Source organism: Lissotriton vulgaris, chromosome 9, assembly GCF_964263255.1.
Source record: "Lissotriton vulgaris chromosome 9, aLisVul1.2, whole genome shotgun sequence".
NCBI classification, from domain to species: Eukaryota; Metazoa; Chordata; class Amphibia; order Caudata; family Salamandridae; genus Lissotriton; species Lissotriton vulgaris.
The window spans coordinates 417,982,408-418,009,534 of record NC_141697.1 but is presented as its reverse complement, the minus strand read 5'-3'; positions in this window follow the sequence as shown (position 1 = coordinate 418,009,534).

Here is a 27,127-nt window from a genome sequence, read left to right as displayed (position 1 = left end):
AAAAGCAAATACAAATACCCGGTTTTAGTTCTGCTGGCTGTTGTTTACAAAGTATTTTGTTTTGCCAGCGGTGAGCGCCCGAAGAGAAACCGGTGTTCTCTTTCAGGATTTTGATTACATTTCATTTACTTGCAGCTTCTGCTCTTCCGACCGTAAACCTACTTGGCAAGACCGGCGGCGCCCCGAGGAGTGACCGGCTAGTTCTGAATGCCGGTAAAGTAACCCGGATCAGTTCCTGGATGGGCGTGGCTACGTCACGTGATGTGGTCACGTGGGTCGTAATCGGCCAATCCGATTCGGGTAGAAGGTGGGGCCTTCTGATGTTTGCTTTACTACCGGGAAACAGAGTAAGTTGATGTTTCCATGGTGATGAGAGAGGTTTTATGCTTTAAAGGAGAAGCATTACACAAGCGTGTAGTTACACGAGCTACAGAACCATTTAAGCAGTTTTTAAGGTGTTTTTGATGGTATAGAGGGCAGATTCAGAATTATCAACACACGGAATTTATATACTGGTAATTAGGTATTTTTAGCACATAGGGCTGAGGCTTTTAGGTCATTACACTGTTCCACGGAATATTGTCGTTTAAGCCCGACTTGTGGGTGGATAATCTGTAGACCCACCTCTGTTCTTTTTCAAATAGGCGTTGTGTCAGATTAGCCCCTGGCTGTATTTGTTCGATAATTATCCAGTGAAGGTCATCTGGTGTATGGCCTGCAGACAAAAAATGTTCTGTCAGTCTGGTATTGGTTTTTTTACACCTAATGGTGCTTCTATGTTCACCAATCCGCAATTTGATCTTGCGGCTTGTCATCCCTATATAACGCAAATTGCACGGGCATGTGAGCATATAGATGACATTCTCACTGTTGCAATTTGTCTGTCCCTTAATTGTCCAGATTTTATTGGGTTCCAACTGCAGTGTTTTTGTGTTTGCAGTGAATGGGCAGACGCTGCAATTACCACATTTATAGTGGCCAGTGACTCTTGGTAAACCCCATAGATTTGTTTGTGTTTCTTTTTCTGGGGTTGTCTTTATTGGTCTTGTATTGACTACTTTGTCTCTTACGCTTTGTGCTTTTTTGAAAGAGAACAGTGGTTTTTCCCACCTCAGGTTGCCTGTGTTCAAGATGTATTATTCTAGACTTTTAGTATCTTGAAGATACGTGCTGGTCTTTTGTACCATTTTTTTGAAGAATACATCGCAAAATTGCGAGAGTGGTTCTAGTACTGATCCTATTCCAGACACTATTGGTCTCCCAGGTGGTGGTGTTTTATTTTTATGCATTTTAGGCAGAGTATAGAAGTAGGGAATTTTCCCTTCACTTCTACACAGAAACTCAGCTTCTTGTTTTGATATAAAGCCTTCAGATTCGCCATATTCCACTAGTGACTTTATCTCACTTTTCAGATCTTCTGTAGGGTCCTCTGGCAATCTGCGATAGCTGTTGTGATCTGCTAGTAATCGCAGACATTCAGTTTGATATGCTGTGCGATCTTGTACAACAATGCCTCCGCCTTTATCCGCAGGCTTAATCACAATGGTTTCACAATTTCGCAGGTTATCCAGGGCAATCCTCTCCTGTTTGGTAAGGTTCATAAACGTTTTTTTAGGGGTCGTATTCTCGATCTCATTGAACACAGCCTGCTCAAAGGTAGAAATTTCCACCGGAATCAAATGTGGTGGTGGCGTGAACGTGGACTTACTCCTAAGTCCTGTTTCGTTCGGGTCCAGATTTTCATCTGTATTGGTTCGTTTTTCAAAAAAGGCTTTCAGTCGCAATTTGCGAAAGAAAGATGAGATTTCACAATGCAATTTGAATTTGTCCAAGTTTGCAGTAGGTACGAAGCCCAGACCCTTATTTAACACTGAATCCTCAGTTATGCTTAGTGGTCTGTTTGAGAGATTGGTAACTAAGTTCTCCGGTTGCTTGGTCCTGCTTGCTGGGGGTTGTGCCTGTTCGTGTTCGCGCTCTGATCCTCCGGTGCCCAATGCACTTGGCCCCCTTGGTTCTGGGTTTTTCTTCTTCCCCGGCCCTTTCCGCCCCGGTATAAAAAAGGCGGCCTATAGGCATTCGGTTGGTAGAATGGTGGTTGGAAAGGTGGTTGCCAACCATACATCCCCATGTTATGCGGATGATAATAGGGGTCAGCAAACCCTTGCATTGGTACTGGGTTAAAGGAAGGCCAGTTTCCTTGTCCTCTCCCACGTCCTCGTCCCTTTTGTTTCGTGTTCCCTCCACTTGAGTTCACACTGGAGTTGGATGAATTACTAGACGCATTACTGGCGGCATCTGAGTTGTCTTCTCCTTTCGCAGGGGGTGCATACTCTGGATCCGAGTACGGGTATGCTTTTATCATCGAGAACCTCTTCAGATCTTTTTGGAATTTCTGCACTTTCTGTTGTGACAGATTCTCCTTATAATCTGTCATCTCCTTGTTTAGTTCGTCAAGCTTCTTCTTGAAGCCTGTGATGGTTGTTTTCATATTTCCCTCTGCTAACTGGATCTCTACCTGGATTTTTTCTGAGAGTCTTAAGGCTGTTTTCAGGATTAAGACTATCCAGTCATGCGTGCAATGCCACGCTATGGCTGCCCAGTCTTTTCGAAATGCTTCGTCTTCAAGGAAGATGCGAGGTGCATTAGAAACTAATAGCCCCTTGGGTGCCATGTTGTTATTCAAGTACTGCTTCAGTATAGTCCCGTGTAGGATGGTTCTGATTCTATTCCTTTTTAGTTCTGTTAGGTTTTCCCAGTCTTTTGTTGTGGAAATGCTCTGTGCTATGTTTACATCCGCAAACACCGATAGATCACTCATTATCTCGTCAACCTCAGCCGAGGTGTAAGAGAGGCCCTGATTTTCACTCATGTTTACAATGGATATTACCTCTACGTGAGAATTTACCTTATGGTCAATACCTGAGGATCCGGAGAAATTGCAGTGAATTGGGAGATTATAAAAATCAAGCCCAAGATCTCACCGAGAAGTTGCAGTCTCGGGGATATCCAAACAAAATCCCCCAAAAAAGTCAAAAGCGTGCACGGAATCAACCCCGCTCTGCTTTATTGGAACAGACTGAAAAAACAACAGAAAGAATCCCCTTAACATGTGTTACTACCTATAACACTATATCTAATGACGTCTCCAGAATAATAAAAAAACACTGGAGCATCTTGAACACAGGCAACCTGAGGTGGGAAAAACCACTGTTCTCTTTCAAAAAAGCACAAAGCGTAAGAGACAAAGTAGTCAATACAAGACCAATAAAGACAACCCCAGAAAAAGAAACACAAACAAATCTATGGGGTTTACCAAGAGTCACTGGCCACTATAAATGTGGTAATTGCAGCGTCTGCCCATTCACTGCAAACACAAAAACACTGCAGTTGGAACCCAATAAAATCTGGACAATTAAGGGACAGACAAATTGCAACAGTGAGAATGTCATCTATATGCTCACATGCCCGTGCAATTTGCGTTATATAGGGATGACAAGCCACAAGATCAAATTGCGGATTGGTGAACATAGAAGCACCATTAGGTGTAAAAAAACCAATACCAGACTGACAGAACATTTTTTGTCTGCAGGCCATACACCAGATGACCTTCACTGGATAATTATCGAACAAATACAGCCAGGGGCTAATCTGACACAACGCCTATTTGAAAAAGAACAGAGGTGGGTCTACAGATTATCCACCCACAAGTCGGGCTTAAACGACAATATTCCGTGGAACAGTGTAATGACCTAAAAGCCTCAGCCCTATGTGCTAAAAATACCTAATTACCAGTATATAAATTCCGTGTGTTGATAATTCTGAATCTGCCCTCTATACCATCAAAAACACCTTAAAAACTGCTTAAATGGTTCTGTAGCTCGTGTAACTACACGCTTGTGTAATGCTTCTCCTTTAAAGCATAAAACCTCTCTCATCACCATGGAAACATCAACTTACTCTGTTTCCCGGTAGTAAAGCAAACATCAGAAGGCCCCACCTTCTACCCGAATCGGATTGGCCGATTACGACCCACGTGACCACATCACGTGACGTAGCCACGCCCATCCAGGAACTGATCCGGGTTACTTTACCGGCATTCAGAACTAGCCGGTCACTCCTCGGGGCGCCGCCGGTCTTGCCAAGTAGGTTTACGGTCGGAAGAGCAGAAGCTGCAAGTAAGTGAAATGTAATCAAAATCCTGAAAGAGAACACCGGTTTCTCTTCGGGCGCTCACCGCTGGCAAAACAAAATACTTTGTAAACAACAGCCAGCAGAACTAAAACCGGGTATTTGTATTTGCTTTTTACCCACTTTCAGGAGACGGACTCTTGCCGTCTTGGAAGCATTGGCGCCCATGATGCGGTAATTCCGCAAAGGGAGTGTAAGAAATCAATCATATACCAGTCTCAAGTTTAAACGCCTTCACGAGTGCTCACAGTTCTGTGCATCCGATCACCCCGCAGCACCAGTATGATCACTGGCCCATAGTACGTTTTCCCCCCTTTTTGTCACTAGTCATTAGCAGATGCCAAAACCATATCGACACCACTCCTTTGGCACTGATTCATGGCTCATTAGTCACAGTCCGGTAATAGCACTGTAGTACTGTCGCTTAACAGATGGATCCTACTGTCTGACTGTAACATGGGCATCATCCCATGTATTGACTGATGAAACACACTGGCTATGTATGTTAAATGTATTACATGTGTGTAGTCATCCCCTGTATGTAACCCCTCCCTGTCTTTCTGTTTTCCCTGTTTCTTTACAGGTTTTTTCTTTGAATTAAAGAAATTGCACCCTTTTTTCACACGAGTTCACAATTTGTGTACTCTATCGTGGACTAGGGCAGGACGCACCTTAGCGTGTGCGGACCACCCAGTTCATTCTCACGGTCCTGACGAAAACCTTTGACTTAATACAATGGTTGAAACATGTAGACCTTTTTAACCTATAGCACTAATTACACTTCACATAGCACACTTAGCTATTTTTAAAGACACTTCTTTTTTCACACCGAAGTCTACCTAATTAGGCATAGGTGTTACACATTTTTATTAGGGTTCAAGCACTCAAGAATAAAACTTGCAGTGAGTAGTATTGGCCCTTTTTAAATTCACTTATTTTTCGCCCTGAACACATAAAAGAAAACAACCCGCTCCTCTGTAATCAGGAGTCGCAGCACACCCTATAGGCACTCGGCCTATGGGGTGGGACCCCGATGATGAAGCATGTCACCAACCAGGTTGGTGAGTGAGGGGTCTTCTACAAGGATATGCATTATCCACTGACAGGTTGGGATAGACTGTGCTGAATTGAGCACTTTCACCCTCTGTGAGAGATTTTCTCCTTCTAATTATTTGAGGGGTAACTCCTCCATTGTTTTTGTAACTTAGTCCCGGGGACCAGGAGTTCCCAACTCACATTGATCAAGTGTAAACTCCCTGACTCTCTCTTTTGTTATTTAAGCTTCACTGGTTACCAGTAAAGAAGAGAACTAAATTCAAAGCTCTATGCATTGCGTATAAGGCAATTCACGCTCAAGGCCCAGCATTTCTGAAAGATGCACTCTGCCCTTATAAACCTGCTAGATCCCTTCGATCTTCAACTGCCGGTCTTATGCAGGTCCCCAGGACTAAGAAAGTCTCCTGGGGAGACAGATCCTTCATAGTGACCACCATCAAACTATGGAACAGTCTTCCACATCATATCAAAACCTCTACTTCCCTTCTTTCTTTCCGCAAACAAATAAAGACCTGGCTGTTCAAGCAATAACTACTCATGGTCTAGTTCAGTAAACACTCAGCGCCGAGACACCCTCGGGTATTTGAGCGCTTAATAAATTTCCCAAATAAATAAATAAATACTATCCAAATAGAAGTACTCTGCTTGAAAACATTTGTCTGTATGAAATACTTCAAAACTACACTTTTAAAAGGAATGTTACAGAGAATATTGATAAAGGTGTACATGCTGTAATTGGACATGAAGGATGTCTGGTGAAACAAAGAAAAGGACACTTGAATAATCCTCGAAAACTGAGTTGCGATACACCTGACAAAAGAGAATTTTACTATTTTGCTCTTTTGCAACTCTTTAAACCATGGCGTATAGAAGACGAACTACTTGGTGACTTTGATAGTTATGAAGATTCATTCAACGCATCTAAAAGTAGTATCGAATGTCCTGTTTTTAGTAATTATCTCCAAATGTTGAATGATGAAATAGAGCAAGAAGCGACAATTGCAGCGGAGATTGCTAGAGATAGTTCACAAGGTAGTCAAAGTTCAGTTTCATTAAGTCAAGATCCACTGGGACAACCAATTATCCAAAATGAAGCAGCCACCGCCATGGATGAGGTGGAAAGAGCAATGCAGCAAGGTCAAGAGGAAGTAATAAACTTAGAAGAATTAAAGAAGCAATTTAATCTTGAGCAGACAGATATATGATGAAGTGACAGAGCACATTGAGCATGGCTTTCGTCATGAGAGAAAAGATTGCTCATGTATGTCATTTGAACCTATTCGACTATATGTAAGTGGAGAAGCTGGAACTGGTAAAAGTTTCCTAATTAAAGGAATTACTACATATCTACAGCAAAGAACTCAGTCAACACTGTCGTGTGTTGTTACTGCTCCAACTGGATTGGCAGCACATAATATTAAAGGTATTACTTTACATCGTTTACTGATGCTGCCAGTTGAACATGAAAATAAATTACAATATCACAAGCTATCTGGAGAAGCTTGTTTTGAAGTTTCTAGAGTCCTTAAAAAAATTAAACTTCTTATTATTGATTAGGTAAGCATGGTATCCAATTTAATGCTTGCTTTTGTGCATTTAAGAATGCAACAGATACTTAAGACAGAGTATGATGTATTATTTGGAGGTAAACATGTCATAGTTTTTGGAGATCTATTGCAGCTAACTCCTGTGAAAGGACAACCTGTATTTGAAACTGTTAAGCATGAGGAGACCAGAAAGTGCCTGGGCAGTATTGGAAATGTTAATATATGGTCACATTTCAAATATACTGAACTGATTCAAAATATGCGACAGGCAAAGGATACTAAATATGGAAATATTCTTCAAGATATAAGGATTGGAAAACTAACTGAAGATGCGAAAGACACTCTACGAACACGATTACTTTCCAAACTGTTTCCTAATGAAGATAATGTACCTGAGAAAATATATAGTAAAGAGGTAGCAGATAAGTCAGTGATATGCTTGATGCCAACTCTCAAAGAATGTTCAGTTTTTAATGAGAAAATGTTGAATTTAGAAAATCAAGAAATTAAGAAACTGGAAGCTAAAGATAGAATAGAGCATGAAGGTAGTACTATAGTTTTTTTCTGAAAATTTGAAGTTAAAATTGGATTCTCTTCAAAAAACTATATCTAAAACTGCTGGTTTAGAGAAAAATCTGTATGTATGTTTAAATTGTCGGATATTTTTTAGGAGAAATTTACATGTAGAAAGAGGATCGGTAAATGGAGCAATGGGTAATGTTGTTTTTGTCAATTACACAAATAGAGATGAGATTGAATTTTTAAGAATAAAATTTGATGGAATTGAGGAAGTTCAACAAATTAGTCGCTGTTCAACTCGTTTTTTGCTTGTGAAAGACTTATATGTCCGTCGGAAGCAATTTCCAATTTGTTTGGCATATGCAGTGAGTATTCACAAATCTCAAGGTTTAAGTGTAGATTGTGCTTTGGTAAATATTGGAAGCACTGTATTCAAAGAAGGTATGGCGTATGTTGCTTTATCGCGAGTTAGAACTTTATGTGGACTTTATCTAATTGATTATGATGAGACAAAGATTAGTGCAGATTTAAATTGTGTGAAGGAGTATAATAGATTAAGAAGAGAATATGCTCCAAGTTTACCTCAATATCCTTTAATTGAGAGGCGTATGGTTGGTCAGAAAAGGAGAAATGAGGAAAAATGTGCTGAAGTAGTCGAGAAACGAAGAAAAAAAGATGTAGCTGTTGGTAGGCGTCAGAAAAAGCTTAGTATTGAAAAGATTGTTGGATTTAAGTTTGAAAATAGGTCTGGTGTCAACTGTTATGCAAATGTAGTAGTTAATGTTGTTTTTTTCTAAAAAATGTTAAGCAACAGATTGAACAAAATCAGGAGCAAACATTTTGCTATTCATTAAATTCTGTATTTGAAAAATGTAGTAGTGGTGATAGTGAAGTAGCAAGTGTTTCAGAACTAAGGAATGTTTTAGACATATGTGCAGGACTAAATCAATTCTCTCAGAATATTCAGCAAGATTGTCAGGAATTTATTATGTATATGTTTACAGTTTTGGAAGATGAAGGTGTAGATATTGATAGTCTTTTTGGCCTTTCTTATAAATGGGAACATAAGTGTGATAATTGCTCATTTTCAAGTATTACTGATATACACAGTGAAAGATTTATATATTTAACATTACCAGACTGTAAAGAAGTGTCTTTTAATAAACTAGTTAAAGATGTGCATCAGAACATGGTCTGTTCTCAATGTAAGTCTGAAATGTTATCAAGTTTATTTATCCACAGATATGGACAATATGTAATTTTAATGTTTCAACGATGCAGAGCTGATGGGAGTAAATTGTCAACTTTAATTAAAAATGTTGTGGCTTCTCAAGTATCTATTTCTAGAAGAACATTTATAACTGTAGCCATTATTTTTCATGAAGGGCCTTCAACATCATCAGGACATTACACAGCTTATTTGAAGTGTGCAAGAGGCTGGACGCTTTGCAATGATAGTCAATTGACTTTTAAGAAACGTTTGCCTTTTGCCTTAACTAACTCCTATCTGTTATTTTTGGAAACCAAATTTCAGTAGAATGACTTGGTGTAGGAAGATTAATACTGTAAAGATATGAAACTATGTTGTTTACAAATATTATGTGACTGAGGGTTACAAATCTAGAAATGAAATTTGTATTTGGCATGGTGATAGCATCAGGTACAAGTTTACTTAATGTTTGATGGTATGGAACACGTTACAAAATTTAACTGGAAAGATTCATAAAAGAATAGATAAGACTAAGATTAAGAAATTTCAGAAAAAAACTACTTAACTCATAGTATTTGGCCACGCGGAAAAATATGAGACAACAAAATGAGTACTTCAGATAATTATTTTAGAACATATATGGTCGCAAGTTTTTGGAGAGGTATTTAAAAGATAATGAGTTAACTTATACAATTTGGCCACGCGGAAAGGTATGAGAGTAGAAAATGTGTACTTAAGATAGATTTTTATAGAAGATACTTGCACGGGGCTTTGTTGAGATATATTTAAAAATAGGTCGTATAGTTCAATTAGTTTGTAACTGTGAAAGATGTAGTGTGCTTACTCAAGAAATTGCGAATTTGAGAAAAACATTTAAGACATGTTTTTTCCAGGTATTTATATTATGTATGGAGATTTTGTATGGGTTTTTTAAATACAATCATTTTGATTGTGGTTTTTTTCCCCGCTGTTATATGATGATTAATATTGAAATCACTGTTTATAGTGAAAATCAATGTATTCTGAGGATAGCAAAAATAAACCATGTAATATGTTGTTTAAGTTATTTTGTTACATTGAATTTTGAAATATGTATTATAACAGATTTTTTTACTGTCTTCCACAGATATTACATTTATAAGGTAAGTACAACTAATAACATCCGAGAGTTTTCTCTGCCTCTCTCTTATTCTTATTGTTTTGATCTCCCTCCTTTCTCAATACTATTTAGTTACACTTATTCCGTTTAACTCATTCATGTTTTGTGTTGTTTAATTTTTTCCCAATTTCTGTAACATTTTTTCTGTCACTATCTTATTCAGTCTATCTCTTCAGTTTTTTTCTACTGTTGTCTCATGGTGACTCACCTTTATTGACCTTGCATCACCTTTGTTTCTAGAATCTTAATTTGTTTCTCTTACTCTATCTAATATTTGTTTCCTTACTTTGCTTTCAATAATTATACTCAATTCTTACACTTAAATGTAAAGGGCCTCACTTATGAAAGCCTTGCGCCACCGATGCACCAATTTTTGCCATGTTAAAAGTGACACATGGGTGGCGCAAGGCCTTCATAAATAAGGCCCATACTTTACTTCTCTTACTCTACTTTATTTCTATTTATATGTCTCTTGCACTGCTTGTCTAGTTGTACTCCGTTTACTTTCTGTTACTCACCCTTTTTCACTCTGTTTCTCTTACTGTTTTTCCTTTATTTTATTTATCTCCTTAAGATATTCCTGTACTCTTACTGTGTTTCTGTAAGAGACTGTTTAGTTTGTGTACTATCACTGAGTATACTTTTATTTTCTCTCTTACTTTAGTTTCGTTTAGACATTCATTCTTTCTGTGCTATTATGTCTTTCAATTAATTAAGTTATTTATTGATTTATATAGTACACATTCTGTCTCTGTCTCTGTCTCTTTCTCTCTCCCTTGGTCTTTTTTTCTTTTACTTTCTGTTCCATTGACTCCTACTTTTTTTCTTTTATGAAATGTACATTATAATCTTATTTTTACTTTTCTTCCACAGATACTACGTTTTTAAAGGAAATTTACTTTTACTTTTTTACTATTTCTTAGGTAAGTATAAAAAATAAAGAAACTTTTACATCACTGTGTAATTTCTTTGTCTATCCTGGTTATAGCAATGTCATGTTTAATATAAGCACTTCCACATAGGATTGGGTGCATTGTTATAAGGCATGCTTTAAAAGTGATTTAATGAAATGAGCGACATTTCACTGAGTGAGTTCAGCAACAGTGATATATGAAAACATTGGTGCTAAATGATATTAAATGTTACATGGTGTTCTTTCCAGGACTTTAAGTCCTTTGCTGCAGTGGCATTTCTGCCTCAGCGTTAGGGGGGTGGGGGGCTGAGTGGTGCTCGCATGCTCATGATGGAGCCACTCCTTCACGAGCCACGGTTGAGCTGTGTTCATGACAGAGCGGTTCCGTCATGGCTCCGCTCAGTCAATAGAACGCGCCATGGAGGCGCAAAATCAGTACTGCGCAAGCACAGCGGCAAGGCCATGACAAAACCGGTCCGTCATGAGGACAGCTCAGGCAATGCTCGTGACGGAGCGGGTCTGTCATGAGCATGAGAGGAATTAACAGGTGTTAAAAAAAACTGGGGGGTCTCTTCAAAGAGAGTGTTGCATGTAATTTAGAGGGCACTTTAAAACACATAGGGGCAGATTTATGATGACCTTGCGTCTCTTTGCGCCACAATTTCGTCACTTTATTTAATACAATGACGGTGCAAATAATGCACCATATTTACAACGTTATGGATCTAGGAGATATGTCACATTCTAAAGCTCTGCACCATAAGGAAGTGTTCGTCTGAAGGGGGGACGTTCCTGTGCAGGAACGCGTCTTGAAAGTGGCTGAGTGAAATCCATGAGATTTCACTCAGTCACTTTCAGGCCCATGTTGTTTCAAAACTCTGCATGTGCTTGAAGCAGGCGTAGGTTTTGACGCAGCATTGTGAATATAGTGCACTGGTAAGCCTTGCTTGTGCTGCATCACACTTGCGATGCAACTCTAGCAATGTATTACCTTTCCGGCACAGATGCGTTACGCATCTGTGCTGTTTTTGTACCATGGTGCACCACATTATAAATGTGACGCAGCATGGGTGACGGAGCAGTCGCATAATGTGGTGCACATTAACTGGTGCATCTCTGGGGATGAATCAGTTAACATAAATCTGTCCCATAGGTTAAAAATCTGTGTTTAGTAGAGTGTTGGGCCTTTGTAGTGTTATGTTTTGTTCTGTTATTCTATGTAGATATGTAATATTGCTAATTTTTTGTCACGAAAAAGAAGCCATGACTATTGGCTTTGCGAATGATTGCAAGTATCTTAAAATTAAAAAGCAGCAACCATGGCGTTGTTTAATATAATATTGTAAATACTTATGTTTAAGAGTGATGAGAGAGTAAAAAAAGGTTAATCTGATCTTTTAAACTTAATCATAAGCTTCTTTAAGGGAAGTGTTGTATATGATTGTAGTGTAGGTGTTTCACTTTTTTATACGTAACAGAATGCATTCTGTATGCTGTAGCAGGAGGAGTACTACATACTTGAATATCCTTCAGTGCTTATTTTCATTTACTAAGTGGTAATCAGACCGACACAGAACTGCAATGGGTGGAAGGGGCTGTTTATGTGCTCCTGGAGCACTGCAAGGCCACTGCAGCAGTGGGAGTGAGGCCTCTCAGAGGGCAGCAGCGCAGCTCCTTTTGATGGCCACAATTACAGATAACAGGGTATGGATGTCCGTGGAATTTATGGATGGTTAGTCACTGTAGAGTGTGCACGGCGTCCCTGGCACCTCATTACGGCACACAGGGGAGCCGCGTTGCACAGTTTGAGAATCAGAGACTTAGGAGAAAAACCTTCATAATAGCAAGGCCTGTAAGCGATAAAAATTGCCGGTGCTCGGCGTTAAAAATATCGCCGCTATCGGTGGAATTTTCCACGGTGTTAATGGTTTAATATCAATGGGAACACATATGTGATAGTAAATCCTGTAACACCCTCGGTACTTAACATTATCGCGTGAAAACAAAAGTTGTTTTCACACAGTAATCTGTGCCTTGTAATTAGGGGACGGGGTGGATTTAGTTTTATTTTCCACACCCTCATGTTAACGCTGCCGAATGCTTGATTAGAGCAGGTATTAACAGTCCTGCGATAAACAAGTTTATTCAGCCTCTTTTTCTCGCAACGCCTCTTTTCGTGATAGGGTGTTTTCCCCTCCAATCAAATTTTGCATGTGCTTTGACCTACGCCCACTTTGCATGTGATTGACTTACTGTGCGCAACATATGCAAAGTGGTCGTATGGCAGGCGATGTGATGCCGTTTTCAAGGAAATACTGGAGAATATTTTCAAGGATAGGTAAAACATTAACGCCGCTTTTATCGACAGAAAACTGCAGCTATAGCGGCGATAACGACGTTGATAATATGCTCTATGAATTGCAATCAAATCTAATGTTAGATGTAAAGACAAATAACGTAGGTTTCGGTTGCAATTGATAGATCATATTATGAAGGCTATTATCGTCGTTTTATCGGCAGTGTCCTGTGGATGAAATCGACGATAATGTATTACATCGCCTTCATAATATTGTGAAGTATCGTCGCTTTTTTGCATAACTGTCCTGAAAAAAAGCGTCGATACTTCAGCTTTTGATTAGAGCTCTTTTTGGTACAATGAGTTACTTCTGAAAAGAACTTTTTTCTTTTTTTTTTTAAAACAAGTGTTATGTTGTTTTTGATTTTTTAAACTTGCACCGACATTTTCAAGTGTGACACAGGATCAAAATGAAATGAAAAAATGTATCTTTTCTCAGAGCATTCATGATTCTCAATTTTTAGTTGGATAAGATTGAGGCTCTCCTCTCCGTACAGAAGAATTTCTCCACAGTCGTTGCATTTCATGTGCACTTTCGCTAAATATGGTCTCAAGTCCATCTCTGAACTCGATGGAGATACAGGTCATCGATCAGAAGATGTGCTGGCCACCTCTGATGGTAATAGCGTGGCCAGGGCTCTTGTCGATGCCTTTGCAAAATGCACAGGGTGCACTTGTTTGACATGCCGGATCATGGTATGTATGGAAAACGAATATTTTTTAGACGGATTTCCTCTTGAGAGAACCGAGTCACATATCGTGCAGGTTACTTTTGGCGCATTCACTTTCTTTTGATCTTGAGGATAAGTGAAAAATTGCCAGATGAAAGATTCTTTTTTTCTTTTTAAAGGTAGTCGATCATTTTCTTCAGATTCGGAAGATGAATACGAAACGGCAGCCATTTCAGCAGAGTCTTCCGAAAGATGTTGGACGTTCTTCTCTCTTGAGAGTAGAAAAGATAGTGAGGGAAGTGGGTGGAGTGCTCCGTGTAAATTCCAGAATAGAAACTACCAAGAACCAATTGGAAGTGTTGTTTTCAAGTCACATGACTTCACATGCGCGTCTCAGGACGTGTACGCGGTGACAGTATCTGGTCACGTACGTCATTTGGAAGTACGGTCTAATTCAGCGAAGTTTCAAAATGTGAAAAGGAGTAAATGTAAACACATCCTGATTTTGTATATCTTCTGAGCTGGATTCAAGCATAAAATGTTTAAAGTATAAAACCTTTTATGTTTCTAAAAAAATACCAGGGTGTGTGCATGCGGTCACGCACGAAAGTTTAAAAAAACATTCGGCTCCATTTACTGAAAAGTTTCATAACAAAAAAAAAAGAAGTCTAGGTACAGTCTCTTTGACGTACTATAAGTTCCTTGAGGGGTCTATGAAAAAATTCAATGAGTTTAAATTGCAATGTTTTCTCGAAATATATAGGAGGGTGCGCGCACCCGGTCGCGCACGAAAGCCTAGAAAGGCGATGTCCATCTATTGACAACTGGTGCAGAGAGTGTGCGTCCCGGGCTGCGCACGAAAGTTTAGAACGGCTATTTTCATTTACTAACAAATTTCAATACGTTCAAAATAAGGCAAGGTAGAGACTTTCTAATTCAGTACCGCTTTACAAGGAGTCTGTATACAACTCGAACAGTCAAGAAAACGGTTTCTTTCCGGAAAAAAATATTGCCAGAAATTTATTGACAAAACTATAGGTTGCATTCACGATATAGTTTTGAATTAGCATTTTAAAAACCTATGAAATTCACTGAAAAAACCATAGGTTTAACCCACGTTATAGTTAGGAAGTAGCATTTACAAAACCTATGAAATTCACTAAAAAAACCATAGGTTTTACACACGTTATAGTTAGGAAGTAGCATTTACAAAACCTATGAAATTCACTGAAAAAACCATAGGTTTTACACACGTTATAGTTAGCTGGACATTTCACTCATATAAAACCAATGAAATTCCCCCGTTATAGTTACTTCAGCTAACTATAACTCGCGCGCCCGCAATGCACTGCTGATGATGTTACATATTACATAACTCATCACATGGTCAGTGACATCACTCTTGACATCACTGATAACATCTAATATGTCACATATGTTGTCTGCAACATATAGGAATAGTATGTTACTGATTCAGGCATGTATGCAATATGTAAAAACTCTTAATGTACCATATTAACACTTAGATACTGAGACACTCTTGGTAATAATAAAGAAACAATAATCTATATAGATATAATGTTTTAGTGATATAGCTACTCATCAACACATTCAGCCACTAAAATAGAAACTGATAGACTAACACACATATGTATATATTTAAATATTACTCAGTAACCCATGTACTCATTAAGATATATTTAATCAGTCAGTTATAGAATCTATTTTTCACCAACAAAGCAACCGTTTATAGACTTAAATACTAAATTTTTATTGAACCAAGTTTCAGATCTACATATATAAAATATATGTAATTTTCAAAGCTAACCCATTTAATGCATGATGTCATGAGTGATGTGATGTGTGACATCATCAGCAGTGCATTGCGGGCGCGCGAGATATAGTTAGCTGAAGTACCTATAACGGGGGAATTTCATTGGTTTTATATGAGTGAAATGTCCAGCTAACTATAACATGTGTCAAACCTATGGTTTTTTCAGTGAATATATATATATATATAATATATATATATATATATATATATATATATATATATATATATATATATATATATATATATATATATATATATATAATCTCTCAAATCGGTCTTTGTGGGTGTTGATATGTTTCAGGCTGATAACACTATGTCCAAGTAGGTTTTAAATAGAAGTAGAGCTACAGCAGTTACTAATCTGAGTTTAGAATGCCAGAAGATGGCAGCCTTAGTGTAAAACAGCAGTTCTTAACATGGGGTCCGTAACATCTACTGGGGGGGTCTGTGACTGTTTAGAAAATTAAATAATTTCAGAAAAATAATAAGATATAGGTACATAAAAAAACAAAACTTTAAAACACCCTTGGAGGCTAAATATTAAGGGCCTGATTACCACTTTGGCCCGCTGCGAGACCGCCGAAAGCGTCCACACACTGCCCACCAGATTAGGAGTTTAAGCCTGGTCTGGCAGGTGGTGCCTTGGCAGTCCCACGACCGTGCCTTTCTGGGGCTTGTACCTGAACCTTAGAAAGGCACCACCATGGGAGTGCCATAGCGCGATCCTGCATGGCATGGTCTGTTCAGTCCATGCCGTGCAGGAACAGGGGTTGCATACAGACAGAGGGGCACACCATGTGCCCCCCTACAAGCACCCCAAGGCCCAGAGGCAACAGAGCTGGGCCACCCTTAGTTTTCTCACAGCCACCTTTTTCATGGTGTGCTCACCGCCATGAAAAGGAGGACGGTGAGGAAACTCGTAATATGCTTGGCGGTGCTGCAGCGGCATCGCCAGCATATTGCGGCCTCAGATCACAGATCCCCGTCAATTGTGGCGATCCAGTGGCGGTACTACAGCTACTGTTATAATATAGCATTCGGACTGCTTGTGCGGCAGTGTCTGCATCGCCACCGTGGCTATGGCGGTCCAGTAAACCGCTGTAGTCATAATCAGCCCCTAAATTCGTTTATTGCTTCAAATTCAAATTCTAAGCTAGCACACTCAAAAAGAGAAAATTTATTTGCAATGACTCATAGCTCAAAAGAACGCAGAGAAATATTTTAACACTTAATTGAACCTACTAGCCATAAATTTCTCATAGCTAAAAGTCAGGTCCTATTAAAGGCACAAAATTACTTTCAAAGCAAATCAACACTTGCCAAGTGTGAATAATACTCCCATGGGCAGTTAAATTGAATTTGAAGATCAAGTGAGGTAGTGGGTCATTATATTACACGTGATATATTACATAATGATAATATCACATCCACTACATAAACCTACCACCATATTGCAAGATAAGTATACAATTACTGTTCTTAGCTTCACTTATAAAACGTACCTGTTAGTATAGAGGAGTTAAGAAGAGGAATCATATATGTAGTGGTGAAAAAAAGTAGTGCATTCGACATTATTGACGTGCCTGGCCTCAGTCTCACCCTAAAAGGCTGATCAACGCTACAGCTGTCCCATCACATTCATGTCACTGTTTCAAAATGGGACTACCTTTAGACTGAGAAACGGACAGTAGTCGTTGTTCTGAGTCTAGCTATTTAGCTCAGTTTCTCTCCCTGACCTTGTCACAGACCTGCTGGTGAAATACTAGGTGGCAGCCCCACGCCGTGCTCTCCACGCAGTACCGCAGCAGTAACAGAACACGGTAAGACTATGTGCCGCCTGCAGTGGTTTCAGCTACAGCCTCAGCAGCGCGCGCGGCAGCTTCCTGGTCGGGTGTGCAGCGAGGCGGGGTAATCCTGAGTGAAGGAGCGGTGCGTGCATCGATCAGAGCAGGCTCCAAGGGACGGTGCCACCGCAAGGGGTGGGGGGCAGGAGTCCACCCATGCCCACACAGCCACTGTGCCACGAGACCTCGAAATGAAGCCTCGTGGCGTGCGTCAGAGCGGGGGTGTGGGGGTTCTGACTGTGTTCACCACATAGCAGGTAGAGGCGCACAGCAGCGCCATTAGCGCCATTTTAAAGGGCCATCCAGTGAAAAGAAAAGAAATCTTACACGCTTCCCCAATAATACACCATTAACAATCACAAATGCAAGGTGCTTTAATAGTGTTAACAGTTAACCATCCACTGATCAGTAGCCGAGGAATAAACAGTCCACGGTCACATCAGCAACTCAGTGTGAGGTAAAGCTCTGCGAAAGCAGCACGCTAGGTTGTGCAGCGCGAGCCAAGCAAGGAACTGCAGAAAAATGCTGACGTGACATAACAGGTTGTGCAAATAATGTGTGAGCGGCACGGGGGGGGGGGGGGGGGGGGGAGCTCTGAGAGAACTAACTACACTTTCAGTGGGCAGCCTGCGCTGACGAACCGAGGAAGCTGAAGTGTAAGAATGCGGTCTATTTATCGGTTAGGAAAGGAGAAGGGCGCCGAGAGCCCGCAGGAAGAAAGTGTGAAATATGGGATTTTTTTTTCTAGAAAGGCCTGGAATATTTAAGATATTCTCAAGCGCGAATAAGGGCGCAAGGCCACGTGAGGGACTACGGTCCAAGGCCGCAGAGAAATGTTGCTGCCCTCTGTAAAATGAACAGCGGTTCGTGACGTACCAGACATTCATAGAGTGCACCGAGACTGCTCTTGAATGTGCATCGTGACCGCCGCGGAGACTGGGATCACGGGCACAAAGCCCTCCACCCCCTTTCATTATTGTTTATTCCAAGACCTATGGGTATTTGTGCAATATGCGAGTCTCAGGGCCCCTTCGTCACATTAGTAGGGATGCCACCCTCATTTCGCGCTACGTCATTGACTGAGTATCTATTTAAAAGTATCACAGACTGGGTGTTCATTAAAAGTGCCAGTGCGATCTCACGAGCGTTCTGAAAAGAAAGACAGAGCTAGGGTCAAGACAACGGAGAATAGAGGCCTTTAGGAACGACAGACTCGCGTCTAATTTTCCTGATACTATGTTTAGTTTACAAACGTTTTTTTTCTTCTGAAAGCTGGTGTCTGGCAACACCCCTCCACGAGGGTGAGGCCCCGTGCATGCATGCATCCTGTTGCATCTCCAAGGGGGTTTCTACTGCTGCTTCCATGCGCCATCTTGTGGTTAGTGAGCGCATAACAAGAAAGCATGTGGTACCAAAAAAACGTGAAACCAAATGGATAAAAATAGTACTTCAATAACAATATAGATAAAAAAAACTCTTAAACTCCTATTCCCTATGATGTCACCGAAAAGTTTGCCAAACATTATCCAGGAACTCCTTATTTTTCCCTTCACACGCTCAAAGTCGCCTCTTCGCTTCTTTGTTATGTTATCTTATGTTATGTTATTGGGTGTTTTGTAGAGCGCTCAGCTGCTCAAAGAGCGTCCCGGCGCTATAGATCCTCTACACAAACTACCAGCAACCAACAAGACAGCCAAACGGTACTAGAAATCCAAGGAACAACTTACAGAACAAAGAGATAAGTTTTAAGTCCTTTTCTAAAGGCGGACAAATTAGGGCACGTTCGCAGCATCAGGGGCAGAGTGTTCCAAAGACGGGGGGCAAGGTAGCTAAAAGAGCGACCTCCACAGCGAACACGTCTCACTACCGGTACCATGGCATAGGCCTGGGCAGCAGACCTCAAGGGTCTAGATGGAAGATATAAATTGACCCTTCTCTGCAAATAGCCAGCGCCGAGATTGTGAAGCGCCTTAAAAGCTGTAGTTAAGGTCTTAAATGAGATGCGCTTGCGAATCGGCAGCCAGTGCAGAGTGGCAAGGAGATTGCTCGCCCTGGCTCTTCTGGTAAGGCCAAAGATTGCCCTGGCTGCCGAATGTTGGACTATCTGCAGACGGGTCAGCAGATATTCAGGAAGACCCAAGTAAAGGATGTTGGCATAGTCTAGGCGAGAGCCTATCAGGGCCTGCACCGTTATCTTCTTGTGTTCCAAAGATAGGTACGGCAGAAACTTTCTCAACATCCTTAAGATGGCGAAGCACTTCCCTGTCAGGCCAGCTACCTGGGCTTTGAAGGAGAGGGTGTTATCGACCAGCATGCCCAGATTCTTTGCTGTAACAGAATCGCTGGCCGGGGGGAACATGGCCGAAGGCCACCAAAGCTTCCATCTCGGGTCGGCAGGACAGCCGAAAAACAATATCTCGGATTTGTCCGAGTTGCATTTGAGGCCGCTTTTCCCAAACCAATCAAACACAAACTCCAGGCACTTCCGGATGGCCGCCCCGTCGAAGTCACAACCCTAGTCACACGTGAACAGGAGCTGTGTGTCATCCGCATAGGATACGATCTGGGCCCCTAGCTCCTCCACACGTGCCGCCAATGGTGTCATGAAGATGTTAAAAAGGGAGGGGCTGAGTATGGAGCCCTGCGGAACCCCCACCTCGAGCTGCGGCATAGGGGCGGAGAAAGGGGGGGGCCCAGATCGTTTGTCAGCGGTCGGCCAAGAAAGATTGAAACCATTCGAACACCGTTCTTCTAGCGATAAGTGCCTATATTCGTTTTATTAATATTTCATGAGAGCACTTTTGCGTCAAATAGGTTCTAGTGTTGTTTAATGTTTTTTTGCTGTTCCTTGCTTGTTTTTTTTTACTTATTAATTCGCAGGACCATAAAGCCACTGATTATTTTTTCTGTAGAGCTCACATTATACAGGTTGACTTTAGAAAGCGATACAGATAAGAAAGGTTTAATTCTTAGGATACAGTGGTTATATACCATATTTACATTAAATGGGTCCATTTCTAGATAAAACAATGGTTTTAAAAAAAGTGCAAAGTATATACACATTTGAGATAGCTTGAGCCCACTTAAACTTTTATCTTCAACCAGATGGTCTTTGTAGCAGCTTGAGAGGTAATAGGGAGAAAACAATCGCAATGGAATATCAAACAGCGTAACTAATTTGGTCACAAAATAATCCCCTCAACAACTAAATCTGAGATTAGTCAATTTTACTTATACATTTAGAAACAAATCAATACAGACCAACCTCAACATTATCATATAGAAATACAAAACAAACAAAATGAGTCCAAATCTCCTAAATAGATTCACCCTATATACCACAAAGCAGGTAACTAGTTCTATAATGACAATGCAAATAAGCAGTTATAGACCTGCCATTTTTATCAGGTTTATCCCCAGACTTTTTTTGCTTTTTGACTCCATGTTTGTGACCCATATTTCGTTGGCTTTAGAACTCTGGGCACTTTACTACTGCTAATCGGTGCATATGCTCTCTGTGTAAATTGCGATTCTGATTGGTTATCCATGATTGGCATATTTGATTTACTGGTAAGAGGGCTTTAAGTGGGCTCGGTCCAGCTGGTGCTCAGCACCAGCAGTTCTATAAAGGCATTTATTTATTTAGAAGTTTTGTATAGCGCTAGCTGGACCCGAGGGTATCAGAGCGCTTCACAGCATGTACAAATTATGAGCATTATCGGTATGACAGAATCCACAACTTACATACTTATGAGCATTATAGACATATATACAATACAGATCTTGTGATCGAACAAGAGGGTCGTGGCTGAGGGGTTTCATATAGAGGAGTTAACTTGCTGATAGTGAGTGGGGTGTCTATCGATCAAGACGAGGTATGATGGAAGATCCCGGCGATTTTAGTTCTGAGACAACTGTTTTAGACCACATCGAGGTTATGGTACTGTTGTATTTCTATCTAGGACCCTAATTCGATATTCCCGATTCATGCCCTTATGTGGTTATAACTAATAATATCCTTATAAAGGCATAAGAATCATATCCATATTTAGTAATAGCCCATGCAGTCCAAAACACGGCAAGGCTGCTTCCATAGACTCCTAGAAAGCACAACGCGTTCTTTAAACAAACCAAGCCTCCAGCAGCCCGGGAAAACCCTCTGCTTTTGTTTTGATTTGCACAAGAACTCCTAGAGTCCAGAAAGAACTGTTAGTTCTTAGTGACGTCTTATGTCCAACCTTATGTAAAACCCGGCACCTTTCAGGTATAAATATACCAACGTTGCCTTAAGCAAACACACGGTGGTTGGGAGCAGAGCGACGTTCAACTTGCCCGGGAGCCCAGCTGTTTTGAGAGCCGACGGAAACCGCCCCTCCCCTTGACGGACTGAGAGAGACGCTGTCTTTTTCTCCAGCCGAGAAAATCCAGCTCCGGTGTTCCCAAGTCACCCTCGTGGGTTGCTGGGAGATCGAGTCCTGAGAAGCGAGATACAAGACCTCCTTCATTCTATAACCAAGGTACGGAGCTGATTAAAACCTTAGAGAGAATTCTTGATTCCGATACTTGGAAAAAACTTAACTTAACTTAAAAACTGCAACTTACTTACTCCTTCCCACGTATTAGGCTTAGGTCAGGTACACCGGGGTAGGCGTATTTAGAAGCACCAGTTGAGTTTGTTAGTCAATGTTTTTATGTATGTATATATTTTATCCATTTTAAAGTATCATATGGCTAAGAAACCATATCAATGCTTTTACAGTATTATTTCATAATACTACTTTTACTGTACGCACTTTACTTTATGATAAGTATTGCAATTGTGGCAATTCATTTCTCTTGCATGAGAAAGAAGACTGCTCAATAAAATAACACCTTCTATTGAAAACGCCCGTCTCTCTATTTCTCTGCACCCTGGTGGAACTAAGCATGCACGATTGACTGAGTGAAATAGTTGTCTATTGTTTTCACACGACTCTAGAGATACACTCTTTATTCTGGGGAGCAAAGTTGTCATGTTTATGCGGTTGTCAGAAACTAATCCCTGCTTGTCGAAATCAGGACGGTTAACCCTTTCCTGAACATTCGAGAAAGTTTCTAGTGACCTCTGAGCTAGCTGGCAAAACTAATTAAGTCTAACATAGTCGGTAGAGACCTAGATGACCTCAGTCCTACGTCTACACTGCTGTTTATGTTATTCCAATGAGCAGAGCCTATTGGGAATATAGGAACTACACTACATGGCACCCAACGTTTGGTAACGATAAAACTAACACAAGGCACTATAGTAACTCAGTCGTGCTTTTCACGCAGACCCCTTTCCCCCATAAAAACTCCAATAGACGTCTGGAGTGGGTGAAAGGTTAATATCCGCCGGAACTTAGTAGGATGAGAATCCTATGTATTAGTTCTTGGTTTAGTCAACGTTGAAGGATACAGTGTTCCAAAATATTGTGCACCTAATCTTTGTTTCCTTGAAACTTGATCTGCAACAAAACTTTCTGTCAGCAAAATGGGAGAAAGTGAAGACGAAAGGGAACAAGCTAGAATAACAGCTCAACTCATAGCGGATGACACAACCATCCAAGAAACTGATCCGAATACTATACTCATTCCGGGCAATATAAGAAGAACTATAACTCTTAAACTTATAGAAAATGGACTATCACCAAGAGGTGGTACGGTCATATTCGTGATAGAGGCACATGAGTATCAGCAGACAGAGGTGTTCTACACATGGATACATTTTCGAGCAGCACACACTGTGACAAAAGATTTCCACTATTACAAAATAGAGGAACCTCCGGATATATACACTCCTTTCGAGGACGTTGAAATCCCACTAACTTACCAAGAGCACCTGCTCTGGTTTAAAGGCGCCCTAAAACATCAAAATCACATCACCAGGCACGGTCCACTAGGTAGACCAGGAGCCACGTGGCCGGTTCTAGCTAGCTACACACCACATCAAGACATTGATAAAATGTCAGACCTGGAACTTTTAGCTCAGCTAAAACTATTAATTAAAATACATAGACAATTGGTCCAATATGTCATGCGGACTGCAACAGTCCAACCAGCAATTAACATCCCACAACTGACCTCTCATCAGGGGAATACAAACAAAATTACACCACAGAACATACAATCATGTCTTGGTAAAACGGGAACAAATTCCATTCTGGTTAGCTCAGAAAATAACTCAAATAGAGGCAGTATTTCCTAATACTACACCACATGAGAAACACAGAATTCTGACTATCTGCCTCCCAATGGGGGTTGCACCACATGTGGAGGACTGTGACACTTGGGACACGGTCTTTGCTTCCATCTACACAAAAACACATGGTGTTCCATCTATGGCGGTAATACCAGATGTACTAAGACAAATTCAAAACTAATACGGTCCAGAACCTGCTTTAACTCTGGGTATGAAATTACGAAAAGACTTTAAGCAGGTCTCGGCTATATTATTGGCCAACATAAGAGGAGAAGCAGCATGTGTGGCAATCTGCCAGAAATTGAAGGAGACAGATATAACAGACCAACCAATTGAACTTGCCAGAATCATAGAAAAATCCTATGAAGAGCTAGGAAGAGATAGTTTGGGTGGGAAACCAGTAAAACCCCAACTAACTGAAAATCCTGAAAAAACATTTATTAAAAATAATCTAAATACTCGAAAAAAAGGGTTGGGAGGGTAATAAACAATCCACTCCCAAGGAAAAACGTTTCCAGTCCAGAGGAAGGTCTCCTCAACGGAGAGAAAGATCTCCTGGCCGAGGAGGCAAGTCTCCCCAAAGGGAACCCTCTGAGAAAAGATACAGCCTTAGAGATTGGGATAAATTAAGAAAACCTGATAGATATCAAGATATTGATACACGTCCCTCTCGATCTTTTCAGACTTCCTCACAGAAATCGGAAAGAAGAGGACGTCAGAACACAAGGAAGAGCACGTCAAGTCCAAAGACAAAGAACCTGCGCATCAAAGTAAAAAATCAGAATTTCCCAGAAAGAAGGTAGCAAGTATTAAAATTAAACATGCCGAGGATTCTGAGGACACAACTGAAAAACGGAGAGTGGTCCCAGACAATGCTAGACAGCGCAGCAGAAGTGACAATAGCTCGCTGATGAATCTTTTGGAGACAGTGGACACAAATGAATGCATTTAGGTGGAAACTGCAGAATCACGTGTTAGTATGCCCCATAAACTATATGAAATAACATTACGCATAGATGGAGATAAAACTAGGAAAATAAAAGGTCTCTTTTGGGAGAAACTTTCTAAAGGCTATGGCATCCTGTTAGCTGAAAAAGACTGGCCACCAGAGTTTGTCAGGGAGTGCCCTCATGGCGAAGAAATGATTATGCCTGCCTTCTCAAATCATATTCCGATTCATAAAAAATACACATTTACAAGAAAATGGGCAGTGGCCCAAGCTCCTGCTTTATATAAGAATCATGTAGGATGGGATGAGGAGTCTCCTCCACACAAATTCCAGTTAAAAAGTCAACCCACTGCACAAAGGCAGTACCCAGTTAAACAAGAAGCTAAAAAGCAAGTCAGGGAGATCTTAGATCAACTTGAATATCAAGGGGTGATTGAAACATGCAACTCACAAATGAACAATCCTTTGTTTCCTGTCTCCAAGCCAGACGATTCGTATCGCCTAGTTTTGGAATACAGACATTTAAACTCCTGCTGCAAAACTTTTGCAGTACAAAACTCACACAGTGCAGCACTAATGAATAACATCATGTGCAAAAAATATAAAACAACATTAGATATCTCTAATGGATTCTTCTGTCAAAACATTGCACCTGAAAGCAGGTATTTGACCGCTTTCTCAATAATGGGGTCGCAAAAACAATTTTGCCGACTCCCACAGGGATTCAAGAATAGCCCAGGATTATTCTCAGCAAGGGTAACAGAGTTACTACAAATATATGATGATGAGGCATTATCATATGTCGATGACATCTATCTTACAGACGATGACCTGGAGACTCACTTAAAAAGAGTGAACACCATAATACTTGGGTTCGCATCAGAGGGTTACAAATTCAACTTTAAAAAGTCAAGAATTGCCCATCTAACAGTCCTATTTTTAGGATATGAGTTATCAAGTGAAGGCAAAAGCCTGGCAGACAACTTCCTAGAGAAGTGTGCAGTACTCCAAGCACCAAAAACGCTGAAAAATTTACAATCAATACTAGGCTTCCTGAATTTCGGTAGAACATACATTCTAAATTATGCAGAGAGGGTTAAACCTCTCTATGAATTAATAAAACTAGATTTCAAACCAATAAATTGGACTCAGGGACACACAGAAATCTTAAGATCACTACAAACAGACATGTTAGCTAAAACAAAATTGCAAACTCGCGGCAACGTACGCAACCTTGTAATCCGAATTAGCCCAGGAAGATGCGGATTCACATACCTGACCTCTAATGAGGGAGAAACGGTACCTATAGCTTACAAATCACATTTGTACACTCAAGCTGAAATGAAATTCAGTTCTACAGAAAAAATTCTGACAGTGGTTCAAACGGCTGTAGCAAAAGAAAGAGCTCTTGCCCAAGGCAAGAGAATAACTGTTTATACAGCAGAATCAGCCCTTGAGGCATTAACAAGTCCACGCAATCTGAATACATTGGCATTAGATCCAAAATGGATACAATGGAAAAATTCTCTTGCTACAGAGGACGTGAAATACTATTTTGACCCGAAACTGAAAAAACTAGATGATCTAGAATATGAACAAGAATATCCTCTGCCAATCGAAATTCTGCCTCTCGAACAATATACCTGCGTAATCTATATGGACAGATTCGCACAACACTACGATGTAGATAAAAAATCCTACAATGCAGCGTGAGCGATTGTCAAACGTCGCGGCGCTCTGGTAAATTCAGACCTATGATTACCAAAACTGAATCCCTCAGAAACTGTTCAGCTGAACGAGCTGAAATAAGATCTTTGAAGATGGCGCTTGAAAATGCCGTTCGCGAATTCCCCACACTAACAGTGTGCGATTCGCATTTCTGCGTCAAGTCATACAACAGTGACATGCAGACATGGAGCAAAAATGGTTACAAAGATGACACAGGTGCCACAATAAAGCATAAAACGTTTTGAAAAGACTCACGTGATACACACACTGAGTCATCAACGTGATGGCGTTCACGTTGCAGGGAATTCATTGGCTAACACAGCCACAGCGGAAGCGGTTCAACAGGCTTCCGTAGCCACAAAAAAGCGTTCAAAAAAACACATAGATGGAGAAACCATGCTGGCGGTAATAGCCTCACTAAAAGGCGATTATGCAGTATTACCTCTCAACTATCCACTCAGTAATACATACATAATTGATGCAAACTCCGTTCCTTTAGCTCAAATCCCTGGAGTGGGGGATAGAGTAATTCCAAACACTAACTGGAGAGTTTTCTTGATTGAAGACGCACACATGGGACTGGGTCCGAGGCACCAACAGATCTTGAAATCTCTAACAGAATTACAATTAGAATACTGGTGGCCGGGGATGAGCTTGCAAATTTACAAATTTGTAATGGATTGTCCAGACTGCAACAGAGATCGCAGTTGTGAACCGGACCAGACTATTGCCAGGACATCTTTATTAGAAAGCATCAGGCGATCTATAACGCAGAAATCCAACCGGAGAAATGCGTCTCCATAATTATTAAGACAAAATTAACTTGAAAATGTAGATCCCAGCGCTCGGCTGACGCCAGAACTGTTATAAAAGATTTGCGAGTCTTTATCGGCACATACGCAATTGGCATGCTACATTCTGACCAGGGTCCTGCGT